Source organism: Bombina bombina, chromosome 1 (genome assembly GCF_027579735.1).
Source record: "Bombina bombina isolate aBomBom1 chromosome 1, aBomBom1.pri, whole genome shotgun sequence".
NCBI classification, from domain to species: domain Eukaryota; kingdom Metazoa; phylum Chordata; class Amphibia; order Anura; family Bombinatoridae; genus Bombina; species Bombina bombina.
Window position 1 is genome coordinate 1,160,418,041 of NC_069499.1, and position 10,373 is coordinate 1,160,428,413.

Sequence of the window (10,373 nt, forward strand, 5' to 3'; positions counted from 1 at the left end):
ATCCAGGCCCTGTATAGTTCTCCTTATGCTAAGGTTAAGGGTCTAGGTTTCTGCTCCTCTGCTTTTCCCATTTCCAACGGGACTAGGCAGGGTTGCCCTCTTTCCCCCATAATATTCTCATTAGCGATTGAGCCGTTGGCTCAGGCCATTAGGCAATCGCCCTTGATTCAAGGTGTCCCCCTGCACTACTCAGAGAGATCAAGGGGTGGAGGGCATAGAGGTGAAAAAATAGCATTATTCAAGGATGATATTACCCTCTTTCTGACTTACCCGCTGGGCTCACTTCCTGCACTGTTTGATCTTATTAATCAGTTTGGAATCCTGAGCTTCTACAAAATTAACTTTTCTAAAACTGAAGCCCTCCCAATACATATCCCACACTTTGAGCTAGAAGTCTTAAGGGATACCTATCCATTCAATTGGGATCCAACATCAAAATTGTAAGAAATAGAAATTACAATAAGCTTCTAACAGAGATCCGTAGTCTATTAAACGCCTGGAACTTCCGGGAGGTATCGTGGCTTGGACGCATTGCATCAGTTAAGATGACTATTCTCCCTAAAATTCTATATTATTTTAGATGTTTACCAATAAATCTTCCCAATGAGTACTTAGAGAAGCTCAATGCCATGATCATGAGATGTGTGGCAGGGGAAAAAGCCCAGAGTATCCAAGAAGATCTTACAAAGGCCTTTTGAGCTAGGAGGAGTGTCCCTTCCAAACGTCTTTATCTACTATGAATCAGCCCGTCTCACACACATTTCTCTTTGGGGTCCTAAAACTGCCCCTCAGGGCTGGAAGGGTCTTGAGCAATCCTCCCTTCCGTCAGGGATCCTCCTAGAGGACCTAATCTGTCTCCCAGACTATCGAATCAAGTGCCTAAATATCCATAACGCTATTGTTCGATAAAACTTGGATTTATGGAAATCTGCTAGACACTACTTCGAAATTGCCCCTCATCCATCCCCGATTCATTCTATCTTCGGCCTGCTTCGAGGTCTCCCGAACTCTCACACTGCCCAATGGGGAGGTGGAACCTTTCCCAAGTGGAGGACATGTATTATGAAAGCCTCCGGCTACATAAGTTTCTCATTAGCTGGGGGGTTTCCAACCGCTAATTTGAGGCAACGTTCCACCTGGGAAAATAGATGGCGATCTGATCAGGCTCAGTCTCGTCCTCTTTCGGTACACTATAGCTTGATAATGAAGGATGTCAACTCTGAGGATGTGTGGCAATTGAAGGCTTGGGCTCAAGACCTAAAATGCACAATATCAAACAAGGCTTGGAATGAGGCCTTCTCTATTACAAAGAAAACACTTCACTGTGCTAACTATGTCGAACTGCAAGTCAAGATCTCGCTTAGATGGCATTACACTCCCTTACGACTGACACAGATGTTCCCATCTCATTCTCCCCTCTGTTGGAGAAATTGTGGACAGGTAGGCAATGGCCTAGACACATGGTGGTCATGCCCAAGTTTGGAGAGATTGTGGGGTAAGGTGTTTGAGTAATGTGGTTCAGCTGATATTGTACTCTCGAAAGATCCCAAAATTTCTCTCATATCATATCTTCCCCATAAAATTGCCAAAGCCTATGAAACAACTAGCTGTTTTAATTTTTGCGGCAACCAACATCTCCATTGCAAGAATGTGGAAACAAACAGAACCACCTCCCATTTGTGCTGTCACAAAAGCCCTGGAATCATTTGCCACTATGGAACGTGGTTTCTACAGGCACCTAAACAAACTTGACTCTTACTGGAAAATTTGGGACCTTTGGCTCCATAGAAAATAATTCATATAAAATGTCAGAGACTCTTATACACTAGAAAGTGTGGATCTTCCTCTCCATAGATGCAAAAGAAAATTAGCTCTTATTAGAATGCTTTCCCTCGCCAAACGTCTCTCCCTACCTCTACTCACTCCCCTCTGTGCCTTCTTTCACTCTTACTCTCGCTGTTCTCTCCATCCTCCCTCCCTCTCTTCCTGCCTGGGAGTGCAACTTTATGATAGTGGCTTGACTGACTGAAGGTAGTGGCCCTGCTGGGGGTCACTCCTGATGTAAACATCTTGGAGCCACTTTTCACGCTCCGATATGGAAGGACCTGGATATGTCCTGCACTTGCTTTAGATGTGGCCTAAGCTGCAGCACAGATAAGTTCTAACTTCTAATTATATTTAATCTTTGAGTTTGGAACTTTAAAAATGAGGTATCTTAATCCCATGTTTACTGAATAAGCATTATAACTTTTATTATAAGACCACCTGTTATTCAATGTTCATTCTTTATGCTTGATACATTTCCTTTTTTTTTCTTTCAGTACTGTCATTCATAATAATGTCAGGCTTGTCCCATGTAACCAATTGGGACTTATGAGTATACTGAATGAAAATGTACTTGTACCTTGCCTATACCTCAATAAAAAACTTTTATTACAAAAAAAAAATAAAAAAAAATACCTGGGACATGCGTAAGTCTATCCTAAGAAAAAAGTAATATGGAATATTGAAAGACTTGATGGGCCTTTTTGGTTCTTATCTACAGTCAAATTCTATGTTTCTATGTTTTGCAGAAGCCGTGATCCCTATTAGTTTCCAATGGAAGACACATTGCCACTCATTGGCACTTTGTGTGTCCTCCCCTCTTTTTACAATATATCCACAGACCGATGGACTGCGAGGCTGGCGAGGCCATAAAGGCAGTTTCTTGTTGGTCTGTCGATGCTTTGAATATCGTGGCCTGTGCGTCTCCAAGAGCTAGTCTATGGCTTAAAATGTTGCTCTTTTACCTGGAATTCATTATAGTCTGGCTACACTTTACCTGCTTCAGTGGGACAGACCTGTCCAATTTATATGATCTTCTAGGTAATCTGTTAAATAGCTTGCCCAGAATGAAGATAAAACCTGATCCATGTGAAATTATTAGTAGAGGTTACTATGTTCTCTAAACATACACACACACACACACACACACACACACTCTTGCATGCGGTTGGAATTCACATATGCACACGTGTATGTACACACCTACACTTCTATTCACACATACACACACACACTGATATGCATATACTTGTATTTACACACCCACTTGTATATACAAATACACACATGTGCGCTAATACACATATACAAATACACACACACACTTGTATACACAAATACACACACATATACGCAAATACACACACATACACACTTGTATACACAAATACACACACATATGCGCTAATACACATACACAAATACACACACACTTGTGCACACACACATATACACATAATAGTAAACACATACAGAATTATATACTCCCCCTACAATCCTGCACATATTCACACACACACACTTGTATACACACATACACAACTATGAACTAATACACATACACAAATACACATATTCACACACACTTATATATACACAAACACAGTCATATACATGTACACATACATGTACAAACACACACATTTGCTTACACTCATACACATACATGCACTTATACACATAAACAAATACACACACTTTTTTATTCACAAATGAAATGACATACACAAACATATACAAAATACACATGCACACACAAACACCTTCACACATACACAAATGCATGTGCACACAAATACATGCGAGCACACACATATACAAATGCATGCACATACAAATATAAATGCATGCACACACACACAAAAACAAATACATGCACACACACACACACAAACACAAATACAAGCACATACACTCACATACATACTCAAACAAACCTAGATGGACTCCACTTCTATCTGCTTCAGTATCCTATAAAGAGTGAAGCTTTGGAGAACAGGATAAACTTACTTTTTTTCTGGGCTATTTAAAGTAAGGTCAGGTTACTAATAGTGCCCCACGGCATTGCATAGATGTTTAAAAATTAACAATGGTTTAATTTATGAAATGTTTCATATTTATATATTTTGTAGAATTTTTACCTATTTATCGCTGCAACGATAAGCGCAGCTCTCCCGCCCGCCATATTGTCAAAATGATTGACAGATAATGATTTGTAAAATAACGAATCCTTGTTTCCCCCCCAGGGCATTCAGTCCCTTTGCATAAACATCACGGTCCGGGGGGAAACAAGGATTGGTTCTTTTACGAATTGTCATCTCTCAATCAATTTGACAAAATGGCGAACGGGCGAGCTGCGCTTATCGTCGCAGCGGTAAATAGGTAAAAATTCTTCAATATATATAAAACATTTCTTGAATTAAACCCTTGTTAATTTTTAAACGTCTATGCAATGCCGTAGGGCACTATTAGTAAATTGACCTTCACTTTAATAAAAATATTGGCCGCGATTACATATGTGGTGTAAGTTTCAGCGCAAGTACTGAAAAGTTCACCTCACACATCGGGTGAATCACATAAACTGCGCCGCCAGATCCTATACTGGCGTAAATTGGAAAAACTAGTGAGGTTCAGAAATGTGCGCAAATACACATTTCTGTCATCGCCAGTAACTTACGCGTGCAAAATAAAAGTATTTTGCACTCTTAAAGGGACAGTCTACACCAGAATTTTTATTGTTTTAAAAGATAGATAATCCCTTTATTATCCATTTCCCAGTTTTGCATAACCAACACAGTTATATTAATATACTTTTAACCTCTGTGATTATCTTGTATCTAAGCCTCTGCAAACTGCCCCTTTTTTCAGTTCTTTTGACAGACTTGCAGTCTAGCCAATCAGTGCCTGCTCCCAGATAACTTCTCGTGCACGAGCACAGTGTTATCTATATGAAATACGTGAACTAACACCCTCTAGTGGTGAAAAATTGTTAAAATGCAATCTGAAAGAGGTGGGCTTCAAGGTCTAAGAAATTAGCATATGAACCTCCTAGGTTAAGCTTTCAACTAAGAATACCAAGAGAACAAAGCAAAATTGGTGATAAAAGTAAATTGGAAAATTGTTTAAAATTACATGCTCTATCTGAATCATGAAAGTTTATTTTGGCCTAGACTGTCCCTTTAAGTTGTTAATAACGAGTAGTTTTCGGTGAATGAGGATTTCATATGTAAAATCGAAATAGAAAGACATTAATAAACCGTAACGTTAATACGCCATTCAAAATCCCTATATAAACCCATGCGCAACTGCCATTTTTTTGCATGTGTCTGGATTGTTCTTTGAGCTACAACACATAGCCCAGGCGTGGAAGATTTAGTAAGTAAAGATATAGAGGCACAATCAAAAGAGTTAGTTAGGTTGCATTGGATGGATTGAGGAATATTTGGACACAAACATTTTTTGACATATTGCGCACATTTTTGCATATAAAAATATACCACACTTTTATTTTCAAACACCTCACACATTTTTATTTTTTATACAGTGTGATAAGCTGAGTGCTTGGTTGGGATTGTGTGTGATTGGACCTGCGTGTGAGTGACTGGGAGTGTGTGTGGAGTGACAAGAGTAAGGATGGCGGGAAGAGGTAGGGAGGAGGGGAGAGCAGGAGAGGACAGGAGGAGCAGTGGGACCCCCCAAAGGGAGTAAGTGGAGTGGGGAGAGGGAGAGCCAGAAGAGAAGATGGGAGGAGAGATGCCATAGAGCCCCATAGACCACAAACATTAAGGAGAGGGACAGAGGGTGCACATGGGGACAGAAGGGGGATAGGCAGGAATATACACTATCAGGGACATCTCAGGGAGGAAGCCAAGTGGCCATGGATGAGGATAGGCTGAGACGTCCCAACTTTTCATCATCATGGACAACTATGGTGACCTTTTCAGTCAGGAGAAGGGCAAAAGCAGTGCCAGGAAAAGAAAAAATGCATGGCTACTGGTAGAGGATGCTGTTAACAGTGTGTCCCAGCAGAGGAGTACTGTAGATGGCCTTTAAAAGAGGTCAAATGACTGCAAGAGGCGGGTGAAGGAGAAGATGGGGCAGAAATCAGTCTACCAGAAGGGAACAGGTGGTGGCCCATCACTCCCAATGGAGTACAACACCTGGCAGGAGATGATCCGCAGGTCCCTGAGCAGCACAGCAGTCTGTGGTCTTCCAGGGGCTCGTGACTCAGGGGTTGCAACAACAGCACATCATGCTGGTTCGTAACAACCCATACACCTGTATTATATGTAATTGCAATACAACACACTTCAATCTCACACATTCATGTACATGATGAGAAGCATGGGAGTTGGAGTATTAACAAAACCATATTTAAGTTGACTGGACATTACTGCTACATGACACAATGCCATTCATGATGTGGTCTGGAATATTGCAATACTAACATGTCTCAGATTAACACAGGCCACAAGCCACATGGAGAGTCAGCCTGAAATGGACACTAAAGCCATACCAAAACATTTAGCTTAATAAAGCAGTTTGTGTGCTTAGATCAAGATAAATTAAAAGTAAATTTGGTGGCTATAGTGTCCATTATTTCATCATTGACATGTACACATAACTATTGTAGGAAACACATCCATGTATACTGATCATATTAAAACACTCATAGACCACCTCACAATGTGCACATGCATGTAATAAAGGTTGACATGTGAATTAGCATAGGCTCTACCATGTATTAATGTAAATAGGATATTCACATGTACATATATCTGACTGAAATAATCCCTCTCCTCCTTTAACTCCTCCACAGAACCACTTCCTGCACCACCTGTGTCAAGGATACAAACAGCACCCACTGTGCATTCATCAGGGCTTTCCACCATGGCACCACCACCAACAACAACATTCTACAGGCAACAACAGGAACAGTCGGCACCCAGGCAGGAGTATGGTTGGCTGGCTTCAATACAGGAGCCGGGAGTGATGCCACCAACATTGCCATATGACCCATGGGAACATTCATGACCAGAGGAATATCCTCCCTTTGGTTATGAGGGGAAGCCAACACGGGCACAAAGGGTCCAGGTATATTCCCACCACAGAAACGCAATCACAGATTCAAGCCGGTGACAGCAATTATCCTGGGACATTGTCACAGGATGTGGCTATTGAACAGGCTGGTTTATCACACACTTTTCCACAGTGCCGATCTCCACCATCTGCTGCATTATGACTAGCTCCACCATCTGCAGCATTAGGATGAGCTCCACCATCTGCAGAAATTAAACATACAGCATCAGCAGAAGCACCAACATCAGCAGAAGCAGCAGCTTCATCAGAAGCACCAACATCAGCATCAGCAGCAGCTTCATCAATTCCGTCTCAAGAAGCCACAGCTTCAGCAATTCCACCACCAGCACGTCCACCAGCATCACCTGTTGTCCGGACTCCTGGCCCTCAAACAACTGCCAGCCATGTTACTCAACAGTCTAAATATGCATTGGAGTCTCCCATGGATGCCGAATACATTAGGATCCAGAGGAGGATGCTCAGAAGCACAGAGAGGTTCCACAGATAATGCCTAGAGCTGCTGAGAGACATCGCAACATTGTTCCATGAAACTATGGAAAATCAGTCACAGATGATGAGATGGCTGATTGATATGCAGCTGCAGGTGGACAATAGATCAAGAGAACATAATCAGCTTTTGGGTGTGTTGGTGGAACCCTTTACACACCAGCAAGACACAGCCTCAAGTGTATCATTTGCCACCAGCACACCAGCAGAAACACCAAAATCTGCAGTAACAAGGAGGACAAGGCAATCCACCACAGGCACCTCAGCTCCCTCATCCAAAAAGCCACGTTAAAAATAAAAATAAATTCTAGTTCACCATAACCATTGTCCATTGTTATTTACAATGTATATGTCGTGCACATCCATGTGATGGGTGCTTGAGTACACTAATATTGAATAAACATGATGATATGACCTGTGTTGAAATGACAATACACCACAGGTAATATTATCATCTTTATGAAATATTATTGTACTCTTACATCACATAGTTGTGTATCAAGGGTACAGATTGGAATATTCACTTATAAAATGTTAATCCATGTATCTCACATACAATATTAGTTTACACAGGGGTACATATAATACAGGTTTATTTACATCATCAGGGAACATGGGAAAGTGACATCAGTGTGCAATCTTCTCTGGCATGAGAATTTGAGATATTCTGTGTGACCTAAACATGAATTAAACAATGAGACATATTCAGTAATTAGTGGGATTAAGGGAAGGGGGTGGGATGTCATAGTTTCACTTACATGCAGTTGAAAACCGCAGTATGGAATCCTGCAAAACATAAAAAAATATATACGTGCAATGGTTGGTGAGGTACTTACAGTCATACTTCATAATACATGTGACCTATATGGGTTCCCCCTCAGTGTCCTCCTGTCCACACCCTCAGGTACAGGCACCACCTCATGTTGCTGTGGCTCAATGTCCCACAATAGACGTGAGTCCGCAGCAATGTTGTGTAGAATACAACATGCATTGACAATGGAACACACTTATGTAGAGTTATACTGTAAAGCTCCGCCCATCACATCCAGACATCTGAATCTGGTTTTGAGTAGGCCAAAGCTCCTTTCAATAACATTACGGATTTGAATGTGGGCCTCCTGGTACCTAAGTTGTGACTCTGTAAGGGGGCGGGCCAAGGGGGTCAACAACCATGGTCTCCAGCCGTACCCTGCGTCACCTGTCATGTTACATAGATATTATGATTAAAGGACCAGTCAACACAGTAGATTTGCATAATCAACAAATGCAAGATAACAAGACAATGCAATAGCACTTAGTCTGAACTTCAAATAAGTAGTAGATTTTTTTTTGTCAATTTTAAAAGTTATGTCTTTTTCCACTCCCCCTGTACCATGTGACAGCCATCAGTCAATCACAAATGCATACACGTACTATGTGACAGAAATTAGCCATTCACAAATGTATACACACTTATTCTTGCACATGCTCAGTAGGAACTGGTGACTCAAAAACTTTTAATATAAAAACTGTGTACATTTTGTTAATGGAAGTAAATTGTAAAGTTGTTTAACATTGCATGCTCTATCTTAATAAGGAAAGTTTAATTGTGATTGAGTGTCCCTTTAATACAGGTTCATCATGTGCTTATAGGGACATAAAAGTAAAATATTTTTCAAGATTTAGATTGTAAAAAAAGTTAATAATTTACTTCTATTATAATATATTCTTTGTTTTTAGGTTATCCTTATTTGAAAAGCAGAAATGTAAGCTCAAGAGTGTGCACGTGTCTGCAGCACTATATGGCAGTAGTTTTTCAACAATGTTAAACATTAGCAAGAGCACTAGATGTCAGCAATACCTAGGTATCTCTTCCACAAGAAAAACATGAAAATGAATTAAAATTGCTAATATAAGTAAATCTTAAACATTTAAATAACTGAATTCTCTATTTAAAACATGAATGTTTAATGTCCCTTTAACAATAGTATGCATTGTTAAAGGAGGAATATAGTGATTTCTACTAGGCCTTGATAGCAGACATGTATAACTTATATAGTTAATCACTATATTGTAAATTTGTAGAAATTTAATAAACTTAAAGGGACAGTCTACCAAAGAATTCACTAAGAAAAATCCGTTGCCATTTCTGCTGTTTTGGCCTTATCTTTAAAGTTAATTTATATTTCCATTACATTCAACTTTTAGTGAATAACACAGATAATTTTAATGTATGGCATACTCAACAAGCAGCCAACCTCCCAAGAGTGGTCCATCTTCAAAAAGCTGGAACAAGGAGGTCTGCCGCAGGATGTAGGAGTCATGTCCACTCCCCGGAAAGCCTGCATACACATGTGGGAATTTCAGATTGGTATCACAGACCATTTGCCAATTTAAGGAGTAGAACCATTTCCTGTTAATATAGAGGAATGGCTCCTCATGTGGGGCCACAATACCCGCATGTGTGCAATCAATTGCCCCCATAACATTGGGTATACCCCACAGTCGTTAGAAGCCTTGTTTAAGACTTTTCCACTCCTGGGGCGTATGGGGGAAATTAATGTATTGCTGTGTCTGTCTATCCAGAGCAGAGAACACCTCTCCCAGGACCCTGGAGAAGGTGGACTGCTCTAGGCCAGACATATAGCCCTCTATGTGTACAACACCCAACAGCTTCTGCATACCAGTCAGAGCTCAGTTCCTATTCAATTGAGGGTCAATATCATCCTTCAATACCTCATACAGGCCAATGAAGCTTACATATGTCAAGTTATACCTGTCCCTGACCTCCTCCTCTGTCATTCCAAACAGGGTGACCCTAACCCTGTGGATCCTTGGTGGCCTTACTCTCCCCCTCTTCTGATGCTGACATTTAATTGACCCTACTGGCCTCTGACCAGCACCAGAAACAACAGCAGCGGGGGCAACACCAGGAGCAGGCACAGCAGCAGCACCAGGAGCAGGGACAGCCACAGCACCATGAC